At 44.2% G+C, this 23082-nt stretch overlaps 2 long non-coding RNA genes across 2 annotated transcripts in view; both read left to right on the top strand.

Moving 5' to 3' along the window:
• LOC307181231 overlaps positions 1–23082 on the top strand; it is a 526820-nt gene that overhangs the window by 67158 nt on the left and 436580 nt on the right. The window lies entirely within an intron of this gene.
• LOC307181229 lies at positions 1031–9877 on the top strand. The gene is made up of 3 exons (XR_013826183.1): positions 1031–1076; positions 6338–6448; positions 9738–9877. It is a non-coding gene; the product is annotated as an uncharacterized lncRNA (long non-coding RNA).

Genomic DNA, 23082 nt, shown 5'->3' on the forward strand with positions numbered 1-23082 from the left:
AGTCTACCTCCTGAAATCGGTTTCCTGCAATTCTGCCCCGCTTTCAAGTCCTCTTGGCAGCCTTACTTCAGTATATTTTTGGACGATAGCTGTCATTCATAACTCTGCAGGTTTGTGAATTACAGTGCCCCTGAGCTCCTTTCTTCAACTCGCTTTCTTGTGAGCTGGCCGCAACACCGCAGGATTGCTTCAGGCCCTATTCTGGTTCCGGCACGGCACGCTGAGCCTTTGGTTAATTCCTCTGCCTGGTGGGAAAAGAGAGTTAAATTTGCCCGTCCAGACACCTCCAACTAGTCTCTCATTGGTTCTCCCTCTTCCTGTTCATCTTCCGCAGAAATTGCAAACTGGGCCAAACAGGAGGTTAAAGGCACTGACTCTCCAAGTCGGGAGAGTGTTAGTAAAGCGTCTGGAATGTTGCACCCTAGTACCAGGGTATGAAAACTGAGACATATTTGAACACGTCTCCCGATCACACGGTTGATCATACTCTAGGTTCCACATGCATGTTTTAGCTGAAGGAAGAATCCCTTAAACCTGGAGAGTTTAGACCCGTGGAATGGGTACCATGCAATATGACTTCAAAGGGTCTTCATTTGCTCACCGAACCTCTCCAATCCTATCACTGCTGCGTTTATGCCCCTGTACACACGCTTGATTCTCTTTCGGAGACATAGCAATCCATAGGTTTTAAGATACTTACTAGTCAGGTACATTCTTAGGCGTTTAATATGGGGTGTTGAGTCCATTTCGTTGAGCAAGGAGTAGCTCTTGTCTATTCCATATTTGGCTTAAGGAACTTTATCTGTGCTCATTTCAATCTCTGGTTTTATGCAGCACCCCAACTCACCTTTCCCCTTAAGCAAGCATAGGTTAGTTTTCTAAATTTGAGACCCTGTTCTGTTTTGTAATTCAGTTCCTGTGTAGCCAAGTTTACATTCCGTGTATTAGTGATATCTTATGATGTTTCTTTTTCTGTGTGACTTATTTCAGTTAGAATCATCATACCTGAATCCACTCATTATGCTGCTATGGGCCTGATGACATAGATTTCATTGCTGAGTGATATTGCATTGTACGTAAGTACCACAACTTCTTCATCCATTTTTCACTTTCTGCGATATTGAACTTGTCCCGTAAACGAGGTTCTTGTAAACAGAGCCGTCCCAAACTTTGGGGTGGCTGTGTCTTTTTGATTTTCATTTCCCTAAGCTATAGGACCATAAGTGGAAGTGCCCTAGGCTCTGTTGCTTTGTTTTTTAGATATTTCAGGAAACACCATACACTTCTCCCAAGTGGTGTTGGCAACTTACATCCCGCCCATCAGCATAACAGGGCTCCCAGTTCTCCATGGCCTGTCCTGCCTTTCTGGATTTTACACTTTTTTCAGATGGCCCTTTTGACCTTGGGGAAGTGAGACTTCATTGTAGTGCAGATTTCCTTTGCAAGCTTGCTTGTTTGGCCAAAAAGGGCATATGCGTTTTTTCCTGAATATATTCAGGAAAAAACGCATACGCCTTTTTTGGCCAAGTGCATCATTGTCGAGGTTCTGACTTTCTTCATATGTTTTCAATGCAATTCCAGTCTACCTCCTCAAATCGGTTTCCTGCATTTCTGCCTTGCTTTCATTGACTCTTCATAGCCTTACCTCAGTATATTTTTTGAAAGTAGTTGGCCTTTATAACTCTGCAGGTTTTTGAATTGCAGTGTCCCTTAGCTCCATTTTTCAGCTCTTATTTTTGTGATTTTGCCTCATAACCACACGATTCCTTCAGGCCCTATTCTTCTGGGGCACCTTGCTGTGCCTTTGGTTAATTCTTCTTACTGATGTGAAATTAGAGTGACATGTGCCCATTGAAACCGCTACAGCTAGTTTCTCGCTGGTTCCCCCTATTCCCATTCATCCTCCGCACTAACTGCAGACTGTGCGATACCAGATCTTAAAGGCATTGACTCTCCTTGTGGGGATGTTGTTAGTAAAGCGGCTGGAATGTCGATCCGGAGCCCCAGGAGAGGAAAAATGAGGTGCGTTTTAGAAACCTTTCCCGATCATATGGTATACCAGTCGCTGGGTTTCCCAAGCATGGTTTAGCTGTAGGAAGATTCCCTTCAACCTGGAGTGTTGGGACCCTTGGAATGAGCAGCATGAAGTATTGCATTAAACTTTCAGCAGTTGCTCACCAAAGCTCACCAATCCTCTCAGCCCCAAGTGTCCAGCCTTATGTCTTATCCAGCTGTGGGTTTATATGTGGTCAATCCAGGTTGCATCACAGCCCCTGAGCGAATTTTGTAAGAATTTTTCTCTCTTTCATTGTTTCTGCATTTTGTTTTTAAAATTTATTTCTATAATGGGGTTTAGCTCATTTTCACTGCTGTGTTTGTGCTGCTCTGCACACACTTGATTCCCTTATGGAGATATATCAATACATGGGTTTTAAGACTCTTATTACTCAGATATATTTCTCTGTGGTGTATAGGGTGTGTTGAGGCCAGTTCATTGAGCAAGGTGTAGATCTTGTCTAATACCTATTTGGTTTATTGAACAGTATCTGTGCTAATTTCAAACTCTGGTTTTATGCATCACCCCACCTCTCCTTTCCCCTTAAGCTGACATAAGTGTGTTTTCTAAATGTGAGACACTGTTCTGTTCTGTAATTCATTTCTTGTGCAGCCATATTTACCCTCCCTCTATAGGTGATATCTTATGATATGTTTCTTTTTCTGTTTGACTTATTTCAAGTAGTATTATCGGACCTGAATCCACTCTTTATCCTTCTACTAGCCTTATTACATTGATTTCATGGTGAAGAGATATTCCGTTGTACATAAGTACCACATCTTCTTTATCCATTGTTCTCTTTCCTGGGATATTTAAGGTGTACTGAAGTTGAGGTTCTTGTAAACAGAGTAGCCCTAAACTGTGGTGTGCTTGTTTCTTGTTGATTTTTAGACTTCCCTAGATATACTCCCATGATTGGAAGTGTCCTATGCTCTGTAGCTCTGTTTTTTAGATGATTTAGGAACCACCATACACTTCTCCAGAGTGGCTCTCGGCAGTTCACACACTGCCCATCAGCGTATAAAGGCTCCCTGTTCTCCATGGCCTGTCCTGCATTTCTGGTTTTTACAATTTTTTAGGATGGCTCTTTTGACCGGTGGGAAATGAGACTTCTTTGTTGTGCACATTTGCATTGCTTGCTTGCCCATATGGGCTTCCTTCCCATAAAGTGCGTATGCGTTTTTTCCTGGATATAATCAGGAAAAACGCATATGCCCTTTTGGGCCAACTGCATCATTGTCGAAATTCTGCCGCTTTTCATGTGCTTTAAAGATGAGTCCAATCTATCTCTTGAAATCTGTTTCTTGCAATTCTGTCTTGCATTCAGATCCTCTTCTTTGCCTTACCTCAACATATTTTTGGACGTTAGTTTTCATTTATAACTCTGCAGGTTTGTGAATTGCAGTGACCCTGAGCTCCATTTTTTAAGTTGCTCTTTTGTGAGCTGGCCTCAAACCCACAGGATTGCTTCAGGCCCTATTTTGGCTCCGGCGAGGCAGGCTGAGCCTTTTTTCAATTCTTATTCTTAATGGGAAATTAGATTGATATGTGCCCGTCCAACCCCCTACAACTATTCTCTCATTGGTTCCCCCTCTTCCCGTTCATCCTCCTCACAATTTGCAAAATGTGTGAAACAGAAGTTGAAATGTGCTGATTCTCCAAGTGGGGAGATTCTAAGTAACGTGGCTGGAATGGTGAACAGGAGCACCAGGAGAGGATAAATGAGCTGCATTTTAGACACATCTCCCGATCACATGGTGTACAGTCCTCTGGGTTTTCCATGCATGTTTTAGCTGTAGGAAGATCCCTTGAACCTGCAGATTTGGGACCCATTGAATGGGCACCAGGTAGTATTACTTTAAAGGGTGTGCATTTCCTCACCCAACCTCACATTTCTCTTAGCGCAGTTTCCAGCCTTATGTCTCATCCTGCTGTGGGTCTAGATGTGTTCAATCCATGTTGCATCACCATCCCTGAGGAAAAGTTGTAAGAGGTTTTCTCTGTCTCTCTGTCATTTATTTTTTTCAATTTATTACTATATTGGTTACAGCTGATTTTCAGAGCTCTGTTTCTTGCTGCTGTACATCCACTTGATTCACGTACAGAGAGACATCAATAAATTCTTTTTCAGATTCTTACCAGTCGTATATATTCTTTTCCGGTGACTTGAGTGTGCTGAGTGCAGTTCTTTTAGCTACCGTGTAGGCCTTGTTGATTATCAGTTTGGTATTTGGAATGGTATCTTTGCTAATTTCAACCTCCTGGATGATGCCTCACCCCTCCCCACCTTTCCCGTTTAGCAGCCTTATGCGTGTTTTCTACATATTTGACTATGTTTTTGTTTTGTAATTTATTTCATGTGTAGCCATTTTGGATTCCACCTTTAAGTGATATCTTATGATATGTGTCTTTTTCTTTTTGAATTATGTCACTTAGAATGATCATACGTAACTCCTCCGGAGTTGTTACAACTGGCCATATTTCATTGATTTCCAGGCTGAATAATATTCCATTCTACCTAAGTAACACATCTCTATCCATTTTTTCCCTCCAGAGACATTTAAGTTATATCCTAGTCGAGGATCTTTTAAACAGAGAGGGGGTAAACATTGGGGTGCCTGTGTCCTCTCGATTTTTGTTTTTCCCAAGATATACGCCCATGAGTGCAAGTGCCCTATGCTCTGTAGCTCATTTTTTAGATGCTTTAGTAAACACAATACACTTCTCCAGAATGGCCATTGGCAATATACATTTCCACTATAAGTCTCACAGGGCTCCCTCTTCTCGTTGCCCTGTCCTGCATTTCTGTTGTTTACGCTTTATGAGGATGGCTCTTCTGACTGATGCGAAGTGATATCTTTTGTAGTATTGACTTCCAGTGCCCACCTGTTTGGTTGGCTAAAAAAGTGTATGCCCTTTTCTTGAATATATACAGAAAAAAACGCATACACCCTTTTTGGCCAACTGCAATGTTGGCAATGTTCAGCTCCTTTTCTTGTGCTTAATGGTGAGTCCTTTCTACCTCCTCAAATCCCTTTCCTGCCATTCTCCCTTGCTTACAAGTCCTTTTCTCTGACTTTCCTCAAGACATTTTTCAGTGATGGGTATTTTCAACTCTGCAGTTTCGTGAATTTTACTGCCCCTGAGTTCCATTGTTCAACTTGTGTTTATGGGAACTGGCCACAAAGCAGCAGGATTTCCTCAAGCCCTATACTGTTTCCATGGGCAACCCTAGCCTTTGGTCAATTCGTCTTCCTGATTGGAAATTAGAGTGACATGTGCCTGTCTGAACACCTAGGACTTGTCTCTCATTGTTCCTCATCCTTCCGCTTCATCCTCTGGACAAATTCCAAACTGTACGCAACAGGATGTTGACAGTGCTGACATCTCCAAGTGGGGAGACTGTTAGTAAAGACGCTGGAGGGGTGAACCCGAGCACCAGGAGATGAGGAGATGAGATGCCTTTTCCAAACTCTTCCCGATCAGATGGTATACCATCCTCTGGGTGTGACAGACATGTTTTAGCAGTAGGAAGAGTCCCATTCATGTAAGGAGAACACCAGGGCTTTTTCAAAATCAGTGTCTCCCCGAAACCCAAACTGGGGAATTTTTTAAGCTACGGCTACACATATGTTCATTAAGGGCCTTGGGAAGTAGGCAGAGTCCAAACTTTAGATGATTGAAGTCTTCAGGGTCAGAAGCACTCACCACCAGCTTCCCTTAGGTTACACTTTAACTGTCATTGATAGATGATGTCAATAAAAATATCTATTCTTTTTCAGATTATTTCCCCTTATAGGTTATTGCAAAATGTTGAGTGTAGTTCCCTGTGCTATACAGTAGTTCCTTGTTGATGATCTATTTTATACATAGCAGTGTGTATGTGTTAATCCCAAACTGTTAATTTATCCCTCCTCCCACCTTTCCCCTTTGGTAATAATAAATTATAAGATTTTATACTTCTCAGAAATGGGGGAGCTGAAAGAGAGGTATCATTTTCAATGGAAAAGCATTTAAAACAAGATTGAAGGTTTAACCAAGATTATTAGCTGTACATCCTTGGAAAGAAATCACTTCGTTTCTCTAATATTGACCTGACAAATAAGACAAACCTTTTCACTGAACTTGCTTATAATAAAGTGATGGAAATATCAAATGGAAGTGTTAGAAACATCTTATTTTACCGGAGCCTTATACACTGTTCTATGTTAACTACAGTTTGGCTCACACATCTGTTCATTGAGGTTACAATAGTCTCAATTTCTGTTACTGATCCTCCAGAGTGGACCCCAACAAGTGTCCCCCTGCCCAGTGTCATTGGGGCCAACAGATCGAGACTGAGTTTGGTTCACAAGCAAAGGAAACTTTATATTTTGATCAGAGAATGGAGAGGTGAGAGCATGCACTACCCCGTGGGCTGTGGGCTGGGCTGCTGTGTAGAGATCCTGTCAGAGTCAGTGGGAGGGAGGGGGCGGAGCTCTCGAGGGCGGGGTTGGCTGCAGCTCAGGCTCTATATTGCGGAGTCTGCACTGGGCCCCAGGAGCTGAGGTGTCGACCCAGCCATTCTGCACTAGGAAATCTGGTCTGAAGTGCCGGGTGTGGAACCTCTGCATGCGGGACCCTAGGAGCACATGAAATTAGACAAAGCACAAAGGATAAAAAAGGTTAGACTTGACTTTATTGCCCAGATTCTATTTTTATCTCCCAGGGATTTTTAATGGGCTTTGCTGGGGACAAACCCCTCCTCTGCCTTTTGTCCCGTTCCTCATTCTTGGAGTGCTGAGGGTGCAGACCCTTCTTCTGTAACTGCTGAGTGCTGAGTTGGGAGCCCTCATACCCGGGGGCGAGGGTCAGAGCTTCTCCCCAGCAGCCTCCAGGTGACGTTGATTGTCCCCAGGACCCCTGCCTCCCTGCTCGTCCACCTGAGCACCAGCATTGGAAGTGTTATAGATTCTAATGACCTTTAAGGGTCCAGGAAAGAGATGTGCAGAGACGCTGTGGGGGCCGGTTTCACCCCGCCCCACATTTGTTTGGCCACCTTAGGCTGACCGTTTCTGCCAGCCTAGATGCTCTGACCAGTAGTCTGCGCTTTCTTCAATTAGGCCCCTGAATTAATGTACAAACAGCACCAGGTGTCAGAGCCCTGCCCGCTCCACTCCCAGACAGTCCAGGGTCAGTGGTGATCAAGGACCATGATGGCTACTGAGTCAACAGCCTTTTGAAGTAAACAGAAGTCCAGCCGGTCTTATTGGCCACCATCAGCACAGTGTCTGTAGGCTTTTCTATGGTGACAGTGTGATATACGGTTCCCCCGCCAAGATTATTAGCTCCCCTCTGGGTGCAGTAAGTCCTGCAAGCAGTAGTCTACTCTTTTGGGACACACTCTTGTTGTTTTATGAGAGAAACTCCAGGTCAAGTGATGTTCACACGAGTCGTCATGGTGCCCTGTTGCCCCTGGTTATCTCTCTGGATGTTGGAGTTGGAGGGCCTCCTCACTCGAGGTCGGTGTGCCCACGGAGCGAACCCTGCAACTTCAGGGCATGGTTGGTGGTTAGGATCACCACGTGGGGTCCTTTTCCCTTAGGAGGGAGGTGGCCTTTTGGGCTGCTGATTTCCAGGTTTTTAGATACCGCCAGTATCTTGGCCAGATGTGGCAGTGGGCCAAGCCCCTTGGTGACCGTAGTTTATCCTACCTGGATGGCATTCTTGCATTGTTCCATTTCAAGTGGTCCCAGTTTTTGCACTAATTCTCCAATGGCGATTCACCTTTCACCGGGAATGTAAAGGTCAAAGGGTTTAGCTAAATTAGGGAGTTCCATGGCAAGGGTCTGAATTGACTGCTCTTTCCATTCTTGAAAGGTCACTTCTGGATTCTATTCAAAAGGATCATCATCTTTTCCTTTCAGTGTTTCATATAGAGACCCAGCTAGTAGACTATAGTTAGGGATCCAGAAGCAGCAAACCCTGGCCTCCCCAGGAACCCCTAAGCTGTCTTCTAGTTTTAGAAAGGGGTAAGGCTGAAAATGGTTTCTTCCCTTTCCTGGGATGGGCTTCTCCGACCTTCTGTGAGAATGAAGCCCAGGCAGGTCACCGCAGTCTGTGATATTTGAGCTTTTTCTTGGACAACTTCTATCCTTTATTGGCTTGGTAGTTCAGAGGCCTCCTTAGTAGGGCTGGCGATCAGAATGTCGTCTGCGTACTGAAGGAGGATTTCCTTTTCCAGAGGTAGAACTTTTAGGTCTTTAGCTAAGCTGTCCCCAAAGATGGTGTGGGAATTTTTGCACCCTTGGGGCAAGACGGCCCGGAAGTATTGTTTTAGTTGTATGTTGAGTCCTGCCACTCACAAGCCAAAATTTCTTGTGACTCTGGGACTAATGGAATGCAAAAGAAGGCATCATTGAAGACTAATACAGAATACCATGTCCTGGTGGTTGGTAGAATGACCAGCAGGGTGTAGGAATTAGGAGCAACTGGAGGTATATCCTCGGTGGCTTCACTGACTGTCCTGACATCCTTTACCAGGTCCCCAGCAGCCCATGGGGCTCTCGTGGTCAGACCAATCCCAGAATATGGAGCTCACCTGGGCAGGTACCCCACCCCCACCCCAGCCCATGGGGCTCTCGTGGTCAGGCCCCTCCCAGGATACAGAGCTACCCTTGCAGGTACCGTGGCAGGGCTGGGCACACAGGAACTGTGCACATAGCCCTCATTGCAGAGCACCCCCAGCTCACCTGTCGCTCAGAGCTGACACAGAGCACCTCAGAGCAGGACTTGAACTAACAAACAGCAGCTGCGACAGGTCTGTGACCCTGGGCATCACTCTGTGTGGCCTCCTTCCACCTGGTCTTCCAGAGACTTCCACTGCACCCGGGGCACCAGGCCTCTGTCTCCAACCACCACCCACCCCTCCTCTCCCTGACTCCTGGTTTCCTCTCATTAGGAGAGGGTTTTCTTGAAGTTGTCTCCCACTCATGGGCCAGATAAAATGATTAGAAAACAAGCCAAAGCTGCAGCCCCTTGTCTATCCTGACTCTCAGGAGCCCACACCTGTTCCTTGGACCTGGCCGGTTTAGCAAGTTCAATTTTCTGCAACTGTGAGCCCCTGAGGGGTGATGATTGGCTGAGCTGGGCAGCCTTACCATGCCGGCCAGCCCTCCCCAGGTGTGCCTGGGTTGAGATCAATATAAATACCACTCCAGGCAGCAAGAGCCCCTGCAGTGCCTGACGCCATTTTCTCTGCCCTGTCAGCAGTCTCGGGGCTGGGCTGGTGGGAGGGAGTGAGAGGCCACAGCTTTGTGGGTGGCCCAGTGTGAGTGGGGCTCTGCTGGACTTTCTGCAGCAGTTGCCATGCTGCCACCTGCTAAAGAAGAGGATGTGTCACCCATACCTGCTGCTGGAATTTCTCCCTGGGCAGAGGTGAGGAAGGAAAAAAGCAGTGGGGGCAGGGACAGGACGGGTATCTCAGGCAGGGAAATGGAAATCTTCCAGAAGAGCACCCAGGGCCAGAACCATCCTGGCTGGCCTGCAGGTACCAAGTCGGCCGGCATGCTGTCACTCGTGTGGCTCTATGGCCCTTCCTCTAGGCTTTCAAGTCCTTGTATATATTCAGGTGTTTTACCTGGGACGGGTGGGAACAGTTCAGCAGCAACTGGCCTGGGGCTCAGCTCACGTTTACTCACAGATGCCTCGGCACGGTGCCCCAGCTTTGCAATGAGGACGCTTGTTGCGTGGGGGCTGCTGGCTGAATGGGAGACGATTCCCCACCACTGACCAACTTCAGAATTGTTTACAACTGGAGCAAGTGCCCTGATACGGTTTTCCTCTGTGGAACTGGTGGGTTCTGTGTTTTTTTTCTCTTTTTCGTTTTTGATTCAAGGTAGGTTTTATTCCTCTTTTTTGTATTTACAGATATAAGCATGGAAATAATTTATTCATATAAATACATGTATGTGAAGAGAATAATTGTTTTTTCTGTTTTATTTTTTAAATTTTATTTCTTTTTAATTTTGAATTTTATTTTATATTTTTATACAGCAGGTTCTTATTGGTTATCTATTTTATACATATAAATGTATACATGCCAATCCCAGTCTCTCAACTCCTCCCACCACCACCCCCCCAACAGCTTTCCCCCCTTGTTGTCCATACGTTTGTTGTCTACATCTGTTGCTCTATTTATGCCTTGCAAAATGGTTAATCTGTACAGTTTTTCTAGGTTCCACATATATGCATGAATATACAAGATTTGTTTTTCTCTTTCTGACTTACTTCACTCTGTATGACAGTCTCTAGATCCATCGACGTCTCTACAAATGACCCAATTTCATTCCTTTTCATGGCTTAGTAATATTCCATTTTATATATGTACCACAGCTTTATGCATTCGTCTGTCTGTGGGCATTTAGATTGCTTCCATTACCTCGATATTGTAAATAGTGATGCAATGAACATTGTGGTGAATGTCTCTTTTTGATTTATGGTTTTGTCTGGGTATATGTCCAGTACAGGGATTGCTGTATCATATGGTAATTCTATTGTTAGTTTCTTAAGAAACTCCATATTGTTCTCCATAGTGACTGTATCAATTTATATTCCCAACAATAGTGGAAGAGTGTTCCTTTTCTCCACACCCTTTCCAGCATTTTTGTTTGTAGATTTTCTGATGATGCCCATTCTATCAGGTGTGAGGTGATACCTCATTGTTGAGTCCATTTTGTTGAGCAAGGGGTAGGTCTTGTCTATTACATATTTGGCTTATGGAACGGTATCTGTGCTAATTTCAAACTCTGGTTTTATGCAGCACCCCAACTCACCTTCCCCCTTAAGCAAACATAAGTTGGTTTTCTAAACTTGAGACCCTGTTCTGTTTTGTAACTCAGTTACTGTGTAGCCAAGTTCACATTCCGTTTATTAGTGATATCTTATGATTTTTTTTTCTGTGTGACTTATTTCAGTTAGAATCATCATTCCTGAATCCACTCATTATGCTGCTACGGGCCTGATGACATAGATGTCATTGCTGAGTGATATTGCATTGTACGTAAGTACCACAACTTCTTTATCCATTTTTCACTTTCTGCGATGTTGAACTTGTACTGTAAACGAGGTTCTTGTAAACAGAGCCGTTCCATACTTTGGGGTGGCTGTGTCTTTTTGATTTTAATTTCCCTAAGCTATAGGACCATAAGTGGAAGTGCCCTAGGCTCTGTTGGTTTGTTTTTTAGATGTTTCAGGAAACACCATACACTTCTCCCGAGTGTCTGTTGGCAATTTACATCCCGCCCATCAGCGTAACAAGGCTCCCAGTTCTCCATGGCCTGTCCTGCCTTTCTGGATTTTACACTTTTTTCAGATGGCCCTTTTGACCGGGGGGAAGTGAGACTTCATTGTAGTGCAGATTACCTTTGGAAGCTTGCTTATTTGGCCAAAAAGGGCGTATGCGTTTTTTCCTGAATATATTCAGGAAAAAACGCATACGCCCTTTTTGGCCAAGTGCATCATTGTGGACGTTCTGCCTCTTTTCCTATTCTATCAATGCAATTCCAGTCTACCTCCTGAAATCGGTTTCCTGCAATTCTGCCCCACTTTCAAGTCCTCTTGGCAGCCTTACTTCAGTATATTTTTGGACGATAGCTGTCATTTATAACTCTGCAGGTTTGTGAATTACAGTGCCCCTGAGCTCCTTTCTTCAACTCGCTTTCTTGTGAGCTGGCCGCAACACCGCAGGATGGCTTCAGGCCCTAATCTGGTTCCGGCACGGCACGCTGAGCCTTTGGTTATTTCCTCTTCCTGGTGGGAAATGAGAGTTAAATTTGCCCATCCAGACACCTCCAGCTAGTCTCTCATTGGTTCTCCCTATTCCTGTTCATCTTCCGCAGAAATTGCAAACTGGGCCAAACAGGAGGTTAAAGGCGCTGACTCTCCAAGTGGGGAGAGTGTTAGTAAAGCATCTGGAATGTTGCACCCGAGTACCAGGGGAGGAAAACTGAGACATATTTGAACACGTCTCCCGTTCACACGGTTGATCATACTCTGGGTTCCACATGCATGTTTTAGCTGAAGGAAGAATACCTTAAACCCGGGTAGTTGAAACCCGTGGAATGGGTACCATGCAATATGACTTCAAAGGGTCTTCATTTGCTCACCGAACCTCTCCAATCCTATCACTGCTGCGTTTATGCCCCTGTACACACGCTTGATTCTCTTTTGGAGACATAGCAATCCATAGGTTTTAAGATACTTACTAGTCAGGTACATTCTTAGGCGTTTAATATGCGGTGTTGAGTCCATTTCGTTGAGCAAGGAGTAGCTCTTGTCTATTCCATATTTGGCTTAAGGAACTTTATCTGTGCTCATTTCAATCTCTGGTTTTATGCAGCACCCCAACTCACCTTTCCCCTTAAGCAAGCATAAGTTGGTTTTCTAAATTTGAGACCCTGTTCTGTTCTGTAATTCAGTTCCTGTGTAGCCAAGTTTACATTCCGTGTGTTAGTGATATCTTATGATGTTTCTTTTTCTGTGTGACTTATTTCAGTTAGAATCATCATACCTGAATCCACTCATTGTGCTGCTAAGGGCCTGATGACATAGATTTCATTGCTGAGTGATATTGCTTTGTAAGTAAATACCACAATTTCTTTATCCAGTTTTCACTTTCTTCGATGTTGAACTTGTACTGTAAACGAGGTTCTTGTAAACAGAGCCGTTCCATTTTGGGGTGGCTGTGTCTTTTTGAATTTAATTTCCCTAAGCTATAGGACCATAAGTGGAAGTGCCCTAGGCTCTGTTGCTTTGTTTTTTAGATGTTTTAGGAAACACCATACACTTCTCCCAAGTGTCTTTTGGCAATTTACATCCCGCCCATCAGCATAACAAGGCTCCCAGTTCTCCATGGCCTGTCCTGCCTTTCTGGATTTTACACTTTTTTCAGATGGCCCTTTTGACCGGGGGGAAGTGAGACTTCATTGTAGTGCAGATTTCCTTTGCAAGCTTGCTTGGTTGGCCAAAAAGGGCGTATGCATTTTTTCCTGAATATATTCAGGAAAAAACGCATACGCCCTTTTTGGCCAAGTGCATCATTGTGGACGTTCTGCCTCTTTTCCTATGCTTTCAATGCAAATCCAGTCTACCTCCTGAAATCAGTTTCCTGCAATTCTGCCCCGCTTTCAAGTCCTCTTGGCAGCCTTCCTTCAGTATATTTTTGGACAATAGCTGTCATTTATAACTCTGCAGGTTTGTGAATTACAGTGCCCCTGAGCTCCTTTCTTCAACTCGCTTTCTTGTGAGCTGGCCGCAACACCGCAGGATGGCTTCAGGCCCTAATCTGGTTCCGGCATGGCACGCTGAGCCTTTGGTTATTTCCTCTTCCTGGTGGGAAATGAGAGTTAAATTTGCCCGTCCAGACACCTCCAGCTAGTCTCTCATTGGTTCTCGCTATTCCTGTTCATCTTCCGCATTAATTGCAAACTGGGCCAAACAGGAGGTTAAAGGCGCTGACTCTCCAAGTGGGGAGAGTGTTAGTAAAGCGTCTGGAATGTTGCACCCGAGTACCAGGGGAGGAAAACTGAGATATATTTGAACACGTCTCCCGTTCACACGGTTGATCATACTCTGGGTTCCACATGCATGTTTTAGCTGAAGGAAGAATACCTTAAACCTGGAGAGTTGAGTCCCGTGTAATGGGTACAATGTAATATGACTTCAAAGGGTCTTCATTTGCTCACCGAACCTCTCCAATCCTATCACTGCTGCATTTATGCCCCTGTACACACGCTTGATTCTCTTTTGGAGACATAGCAATCCATAGGTTTTAAGATACTTACTAGTCAGGTACATTCTTAGGCGTTTAATATGGGGTGTTGAGTCCATTTCGTTGAGCAAGGAGTAGCTCTTGTCTATTCCATATTTGGCTTAAGGAACTTTATCTGTGCTCATTTCAATCTCTGGTTTTATGCAGCACCCCAACTCACCTTTCCCCTTAAGCAAGCATAAGTTGGTTTTCTAAATTTGAGACCCTGTTCTGTTTTGGAATTCAGTTCCTGTGTAGCCATGTTTACATTCCGTGTATTACTCATATCTTATGATGTTTCTTTTTCTGTGTGACTTATTTCAGTTAGAATCATCGTACCTGAATCCACTCATTATGCTGCTACAGGCCTGATGACATAGATTTCTTTGCTGAGTGATACTGCATTGTACGTAAGTACCACAAGTTCTTTATCCATTTTTCACTTTCTGTGATGTTGAACTTGTACAGTAAACGAGGTTCTTGTAAACAGAGGCGTCCCAAACTTTGGGGTGGCTGTGTCTTTTTGATTTTAATTTCCCTAAGCTATAGGACCATAAGTGGAAGTGCCCTAGGCTCTGTTATTTTGTTTTTTAGATGTTTCAGGAAACACCATACACTTCTCCGGAGAGTCTGTTGACAATTTACATCCCGCCCATCAGCATAACAAGGCTCCCAGTTCTCCATGGCCTGTCCTGCCTTTCTGGATTTTACACTTTTTTCAGATGGCCCTTTTGACCGGGGGGAAGTGAGACTTCATTCTAGTGCAGATTTCCTTTGCAAGCTTGCTTGGTTGGCCAAAAAGGGCATATGCGTTTTTTCCTGAATATATTCAGGAAAAAACGCATATGCCCTTTTTGGCCAAGTGCATCATTGTGGACGTTCTGCCTCTTTTCCTATGCTTTCAATGCAATTCCAGTCTACCTCCTGAAATCGGTTTCCTGCAATTCTGCCCCGCTTTCAAGTCCTCTTGACAGCCTTACTTCAGTATATTTTTGGACGATAACTGTCATTTATAACTCTGCAGGTTTGTGAATTACAGTGCCCCTGAGCTCCTTTCTTCAACTCGCTTTCTTGTGAGCTGGCCGCAACACCGCAGGATGGCTTCAGGCCCTAATCTGGTTCTGGCATGGCACGCTGAGCCTTTGGTTAATTCCTCTTCCTGGTGGGAAATGAGAGTTAAATTTGCCCGTCCAGACACCTCCAGCTAGTCTCTCATTGGTTCTCGCTATTCCTGTTCATCTTCCACAGAAATTGCAAACTGGGCCAAACAGGAGGTTAAAGGGACTGACTCTCCAAGTCGGGAGAGTGTTAGTAAAGCGTCTGGAATGTTGCACCCGAGTACCAGCGTACGAAAACTGAGACATATTTGAACACGTCTCCCGATCACATGGTTGATCATACTCTAGGTTCCACATGCATGTTTTAGCTGAAGGAAGAATACCTTAAACCCGGGTAGTTGAAACCCGTGTAATGGGTACCATGCAATATGACTTCAAAGGGTCTTCATTTGTTCACCGAACCTCTCCAATCCTATCACTGCTGCGTTCATGCCCCTGTACACATGCTTCATTCTCTTTCAGCGACATAGCAATCCATAGGTTTTAAGATACTTACTAGTCAAGTATATTCTTAGGCGTTTAATATGCGGTGTTGAGTCCATTTCATTGAGCAAGGAGTAGCTCTTGTCTATTCCATATTTGGCTTAAGGAACTTTATCTGTGCTCATTTCAATCTCTGGTTTTATGCAGCACCTCAACTCACCTTTACCCTTAAGCAAACATAAGTTGGTTTTCTAAATTTGAGACCCTGTTCTGTTCTTTAATTCAGTTCCTGTGTAGCCAAGTTTACATTCCGTGTATTACTGATATCTTATGATGTTTCTTTTTCTGTGTGACTTATTTCAGTTAGAATCATCATACCTGAATCCAGTCATTGTGCTGCTAAGGGCCTGATGACATAGATTTCATTGCTGAGTGATATTGCTTTGTAAGTAAGTACCACAACTTCTTTATCCATTTTTCACTTTCTGCGATGTTGAACTTGTACTGTAAACGAGGTTCTTGTAAACAGAGGTGTCCCAAACTTTGGGGTGGCTGTGTCTTTTTGATTTTAATTTCCCTAAGCTATAGGACCATAAGTGGAAGTGCCCTAGGCTCTGTTGCTTTGTTTTTTAGATGTTTCAGGAAACACCATACACTTCTCCCGAGTGTCTGTTGGCAATTTACATCCCGCCCATCAGCATAACAAGGCTCCCAGTTCTCCATGGCCTGTCCTGCCTTTCTGGATTTTACACTTTTTTCAGATGGCCCTTTTGACCGGGGGGAAGTGAGACTTCATTGTAGTGCAGATTTCCTTTGCAAGCTTGCTTGGTTGGCCAAAAAGGGCGTATGCGTTTTTTCCTGAATATATTCAGGAAAAAACGCATACGCCCTTTTTGGCCAAGTGCATCATTGTGGACGTTCTGCCTCTTTTCCTATGCTTTCAATGCAATTCCAGTCTACCTCCTGAAATCGGTTTCCTGCAATTCTGCCCCGCTTTCAAGTCCTCTTGGCAGCCTTCCTTCAGTCTATTTTTGGACGATAGCTGTCATTTATAACTCTGCAGGTTTGTGAATTACAGTGCCCCTGAGCTCCTTTCTTCAACTCGCTTTCTTGTGACCTGGCTGCAACACCGCAGGATGGCTTCAGGCCCTAATCTTGTTCAGGCATGGCACGATGAGCCTTTGGTTATTTCCTCTTCCTGGTGGGAAATGAGAGTTAGAGTTGCCCGTCCAGACACCTCCAGCTAGTCTCTCATTTGTTCTCGCTATTCCTGTTCATCTTCTGCATTAATTGCAAACTGGGCCAAACAGGAGGTTAAAGGCGCTGACTCTCCAAGTGGGGAGAGTGTTAGTAAAGCGTCTGGAATGTTGCACCCGAGTACCAGGGGAGGAAAACTGAGACATATTTGAACACGTCTCCCGTTCACACGGTTGATCATACTCTGGGTTCCACATGCATGTTTTAGCTGAAGAATTCCTTAAACCTGGAGAGTTGAGACCCGTGTAATGGGTACCATGCAATATGACTTCAAAGGGTCTTCATTTGTTCACCGATCCTCTCCAATCCTATCACTGCTGCGTTCATGCCCCTGTACACATGCTTCATTCTCTTTCAGCGACATAGCAATCCATAGGTTTTAAGATACTTACTAGTCAAGTATATTCTTAGGCGTTTAATATGCGGTGTTGAGTCCATTTCATTGAGCAAGGAGTAGCTCTTGTCTATTCCATATTTGGCTTAAGGAACTTTATCTGTGCTCATTTCAATCTCTGGTTTTATGCAGCACCTCAACTCACCTTTACCCTTAAGCAAACATAAGTTGGTTTTCTAAATTTGAGACCCTGTTCTGTTCTTTAATTCAGTTCCTTTGTAGCCAAGTTTACATTCCGTGTATTTCTGATATCTTATGATGTTTCTTTTTCTGTGTGACTTATTTCAGTTAGAATCATCATACCTGAATCCAGTCATTGTGCTGCTAAGGGCCTGATGACATAGATTTCATTGCTGAGTGATATTGCTTTGTAAGTAAGTACCACAACTTCTTTATCCATTTTTCACTTTCTGCGATGTTGAACTTGTACTGTAAACGAGGTTCTTGTAAACAGAGGTGTCCCAAACTTTGGGGTGGCTGTGTCTTTTTGATTTTAATTTCCCTAAGCTATAGGACCATAAGTGGAAGTGCCCTAGGCTCTGTTGCTTTGTTTTTTAGATGTTTCAGGAAACACCATACACTTCTCCCCAGTGTCTGTTGGCAATTTACATCCCGCCCATCAGCATAACAAGGCTCCCAGTTCTCCATGGCCTGTCCTGCCTTTCTGGATTTTACACTTTTTTCAGATGGCCCTTTTGACCGGGGGGAAGTGAGACTTCATTGTAGTGCAGATTTCCTTTGCAAGTTTCCTTGGTTGGCCAAAAAGGGCGTATGCGTTTTTTCCTGAATATATTCAGGAAAAAACGCATACGCCCTTTTTGGCCAAGTGCATCATTGTGGACGTTCTGCCTCTTTTCCTATGCTTTCAATGCAATTCCAGTCTACCTCCTGAAATCGGTTTCCTGCAATTCTGCCCCGCTTTCAAGTCCTCTTGGCAGCCTTACTTCAGTATATTTTTGGACGATAGCTGTCATTTATAACTCTGCAGGTTTGTGTATTACAGTGCCCCTGAACTCCTTTCTTCAACTCGCTTTCTTGAGACCTGGCCGCAAGAGCGCAGGATGGCTTCAGGCCCTAATCTGGTTCCGGCACGGCACGCTGAGCCTTTGGTTAATTCGTCTTCCTGGTGGGAAATGAGAGTTAAATTTGCCCGTCCAGACACCTCCAGCTAGTCTCTCATTGGTTCTCGCTATTCTTGTTCATCTTCCGCAGAAATTGCAAACTGGGCCAAACAGCAGGTTAAAGAGACTGAGTCTCCAAGTCGGGAGAGTGTTAGTAAAGCGTCTGGAATGTTGCACCCGAGTACCAGGGTACGAGAACTGAGACATATTTGAACACGTCTCCCGATCACATGGTTGATCATACTCTAGGTGCCACATGCATGTTTTAGCTGAAGGAAGAATACCTTAAACCTGGGTAGTTGAAACCCGTGGAATGGGTACCATGCAATATGACTTCAAAGGGTCTTCATTTGCTCACCGAACCTCTCCAATCCTATCACTGCTGCGTTTATGCCCCTGTACACATGCTTGATTCTCTTTCGGAGACATAGCAATCCATAGGTTTTAAGATACTTACTAGTCAGGTACATTCTTAGGCGTTTAATATGCGGTCTTGAGTCCATTTCGTTGAGCAAGGAGTAGCTCTTGTCTATTCCATATTAGGCTTAAGGAACTTTATCTGTGCTCATTTCAATCTCTGGTTTTATGCAGCACCCCAACTCACCTTTCCCCTTAAGCAAGCATAAGTTGGTTTTCTAAATTTGAGACCCTCTTCTGTTCTGTATTTCAGTTCCTGTGTAGCCAAGTTTCCATTCCGTGTATTACTGATATCCTATGATGTTTCTTTTTCTGTGTGACTTATTTCAGTTAGAATCATCATACCTGAATCCACTCATTGTGCTGCTAAGGGCCTGATGACATAGATTTCATTGCTGAGTGATATTGCTTTGTAAGTAAATACCACAACTTCTTTATCCATTTTTCACTTTCTGTGATGTTGAACTTGTACTGTAAACGAGGTTCTTGTCAACAGAGGCGTCCCAAACTTTGGGGTGGCTGTGTCTTTTTGATTTTAATTTCCCTAAGCTATAGGACCATAAGTGGAAGTGCCCTAAGCTCTGTTGCTTTGTTTTTTAGATGTTTCAGGAAACACCATACACTTCTCCCGAGTGTCTGTTGGCAATTTACATCCCGCCATCAGCATAACAAGGCTCCCAGTTGTCCATGGCCTGTCCTACCTTTCTGGATTTTATACTTTTTTCAGATGGCCCTTTTGACCAGGGGGAAGTGAGACTTCATTGTAGTGCAGATTTCCTTTGCAAGCTTGCTTGGTTGGCCAAAAAGGGCGTATGCGTTTTTTCCTGAATATATTCAGGAAAAAACGCATACGCCCTTTTTGGCCAAGTGCATCATTGTGGACGTTCTGCCTCCTTTCCTATGCTTTCAATGTAATTCCAGTCTACCTCCTGAAATCGGTTTCCTGCAATTCTGCCCCGCTTTCAAGTCCTCTTGGCAGCCTTACTTCAGTATATTTTTGGACGATAGCTGTCATTTATAACTCTGCAGGTTTGTGAATTACAGTGCCCCTGAGCTCCTTTCTTCAACTCGCTTTCTTGTGAGCTGGCCGCAACAGCGCAGGATGGCTTCAGGCCCTAATCTGGTTCCGGCAGGGCACACTGAGCCTTTGGTTATTTCCTCTTCCTGGTGGGAAATGAGAGTTAAATTTGCCCGTCCAGACACCTCCAGCTACTCTCTCATTGGTTCTCCCTATTCCTGTTCATCTTCCGCAGAAATTGCAAACTGGGCCAAACAGGAGGTTAAAGGCGCTGACTCTCCAAGTGGGGAGAGTGTTAGTAAAGCATCTGGAATGTTGCACCCGGGTACCAGGGGAGGAAAACTGAGACATATTTGAACACGTCTCCCATTCAAACGGTTGATCATACTCTGGGTTCCACATGTATGTTTTAGCTTAAGGAAGAATACCTTAAACCTGGAGAGTTGAGACCCGTGGAATGGGTACCATGCAATATGACTTCAAAGGGTCTTCATTTGCTCACTGAACCTCTCCAATCCTATCACTGCTGCGTTTATGTCCCTGTACACACGCTTGATTCTCTTTTGGAGACATAGCAATCCATAGGTTTTAAGATACTTACTAGTCAGGTACATTCTTAGGCGTTTAATATGCGGTGTTGAGTCAATTTCGTTGAGCAAGGAGTAGCTCTAGTCTATTCCATATTTGGCTTAAGGAACTTTATAAGTGCTCATTTCAATCTCTGGTTTTATGCAGCACCCCAACTCACCTTTCCCCTTAAGCAAGCATAAGTTGGTCTTCTAAATTTGAGACCCTGTTCTGTTTTGGAATTCAGTTCCTGTGTAGCCAAGTTTACATTCCGTGTATTAGTGATACCTTATGATGTTTCTTTTTCTGTGTGACTTATTTCAGTTAGAATCATCGTACCTTAATCCACTCATTATGCTGCTACGGGCCTGATGACATAGATTTCATTGCTGAGTGATACTGCATTGTACGTAAGTACCACAAGTTCTTTATCCATTTTTCACTTTCTGTGATATTGAACTTGTACGGTAAACGAGGTTCTTGTAAACAGAGGCGTCCCAAACTTTGGCGTGGCTGTGTCTTTTTGATTTTAATTTCCCTAAGCTATAGGACTATAAGTGGAAGTGCCCTAGGCTCTGTTGCTTTGTTTTTTAGATGTTTCAGGAAACACCATACACTTCTCCCGAGTGTCTGTTGGCAATTTACATCCTGCCCATTAGCATAACAAGGCTCTCAGTTCTCCATGGCCTGTCCTGCCTTTCTGGATTTTACACTTTTTTCAGATGGCCCTTTTGACCGGGGGGAAGTGAGACTTCATTGTAGTGCAGATTTCCTTTGCAAGCTTGCTTGGTTGGCCAAAAAGGGCGTATGCGTTTTTTCCTGAATATATTCAGGAAAAAACGCATACGCCCTTTTTGGCCAAGTGCATCATTGTGGACGTTCTGCCTCTTTTCCTATGCTTTCAATGCAATTCCAGTCTACCTCCTGAAATCAGTTTCCTGCAATTCTGCCCCGCTTTCAAGTCCTCTTGGCAGCCTTACTTCAGTATATTTTTGGACGATAGCTGTCATTTATAACTCTGCAGGTTTGTGAATTACAGTGCCCCTGAGCTCCTTTCTTCAACTCGTTTCTTGTGAGCTGGCCGCAACACCGCAGGATAGCTTCAGGCCCTAATCTGGTTCTGGCACGGCACGCTGAGCCTTTGGTTATTTCCTCTTCCTGGTGGGAAATGAGAGTTAAATTTGCCCGTCCAGACACCTCCAGCTAGTCTCTCATTGGTTCTCACTATTCCTGTTCATCTTCCGCAGAAATTGCAAACTGGGCCAAACAGGAGGTTAAAGGCGCTGACTCTCCAAGTGGGGAGAGTGTTAGTAAAGCTTCTGGAATGTTGCACCCGAGTACCAGGGTACGAAAACTGAGACATATTTGAACACGTCTCCCGATCACACGGTTGATCATACTCTAGGTTCCACATGCATGTTTTAGCTGAAGGAAGAATACCTTAAACCTGGGTAGTTGAAACCCGTGGAATGGGTACCATGCAATATGACTTCAAAGGGTCTTCATTTGCTCACCGAACCTCTCCAATCCTATCACTGCTGCGTTTATGCCCCTGTACACATGCTTGATTCTCTTTCGGAGACATAGCAATCCATAGGTTTTAAGATACTTACTAGTCAGGTACATTCTTAGGCGTTTAATATGCGGTGTTGAGTCCATTTCGTTGAGCAAGGAGTTGCTCTTGTCTATTCCATATTAGGCTTAAGGAACTTTATCTGTGCTCATTTCAATCTCTGGTTTTATGCAGCACCCCAACTCACCTTTCCCCTTAAGCAAGCATAAGTTGGTTTTCTAAATTTCAGACCCTCTTCTGTTCTGTATTTCAGTTCCTGTGTAGCCAAGTTTACATTCCATGTATTACTGATATCTTATGATGTTTCTTTTTCTGTGTGACTTATTTCCGTTAGAATCATCATACCTGAATCCAGTCATTCTGCTGCTAAGGGCCTGATGACATAGATTTCATTGCTGAGTGATATTGCTTTGTAAGTAAATACCACAACTTCTTTATCCATTTTTCACTTTCTGTGATGTTGAACTTGTACTGTAAACGAGGTTCTTGTCAACAGAGGCGTCCCAAACTTTGGGGTGGCTGTGTCTTTTTGATTTTAATTTCCCTAAGCTATAGGACCATAAGTGGAAGTGCCCTAAGCTCTGTTGCTTTGTTTTTTAGATGTTTCAGGAAACACCATACACTTCTCCCCAGTGTCTGTTGGCAATTTACATCCCGCCCATCAGCATAACAAGGCTCCCAGTTCTCCATGGCCTGTCCTACCTTTCTGGATTTTACACTTTTTTCAGATGACCCTTTTGACCAGGGGGAAGTGAGACTTCATTGTAGTGCAGATTTCCTTTGCAAGCTTGCTTGGTTGGCCAAAAAGGGCGTATAAGTTTTTTCCTGAATATATTCAGGAAAAAACGCATACGCCCTTTTTGGCCAAGTGCATCATTGTGGACGTTCTGCCTCTTTTCCTATGCTTTCAATGCAATTCCAGTCTACCTCCTGAAATCGGTTTCCTGCAATTCTGACCCGCATTCAAGTCTTCTTGGCAGCCTTACTTCAGTATATTTTTGGACGATAGCTGCCATTTATAACTCTGCAGGTTTGTGAATTACAGTGCCCCTGAGCTCCTTTCTTCAACTCGCTTTCTTGTGAGCTGGCCGCAACACCGCAGGATGGCTGCAGGCCCTAATCTCGTTCCGGCACGGCACGCTGAGCCTTTGGTTAATTCCTCTTCCTGGTGGGAAATGAGAGTTAAATTTGCCCGTCCAGACACCTCCAGCTAGTCTCTCATTGGTTCTCGCTATTCCTGTTCATCTTCCGCAGAAATTGCAAACTGGGCCAAACAGGAGGTTAAAGGCGCTGACTCTCCTAGTTGGGAGAGTGTTAGTAAAGCGTCTGGAATGTTGCATCCGAGTACCA

The sequence above is a fragment of the Stenella coeruleoalba genome, assembly GCF_951394435.1.
Source record: "Stenella coeruleoalba genome assembly, contig: scaffold_64, whole genome shotgun sequence".
Taxonomy (NCBI): domain Eukaryota; kingdom Metazoa; phylum Chordata; class Mammalia; order Artiodactyla; family Delphinidae; genus Stenella; species Stenella coeruleoalba.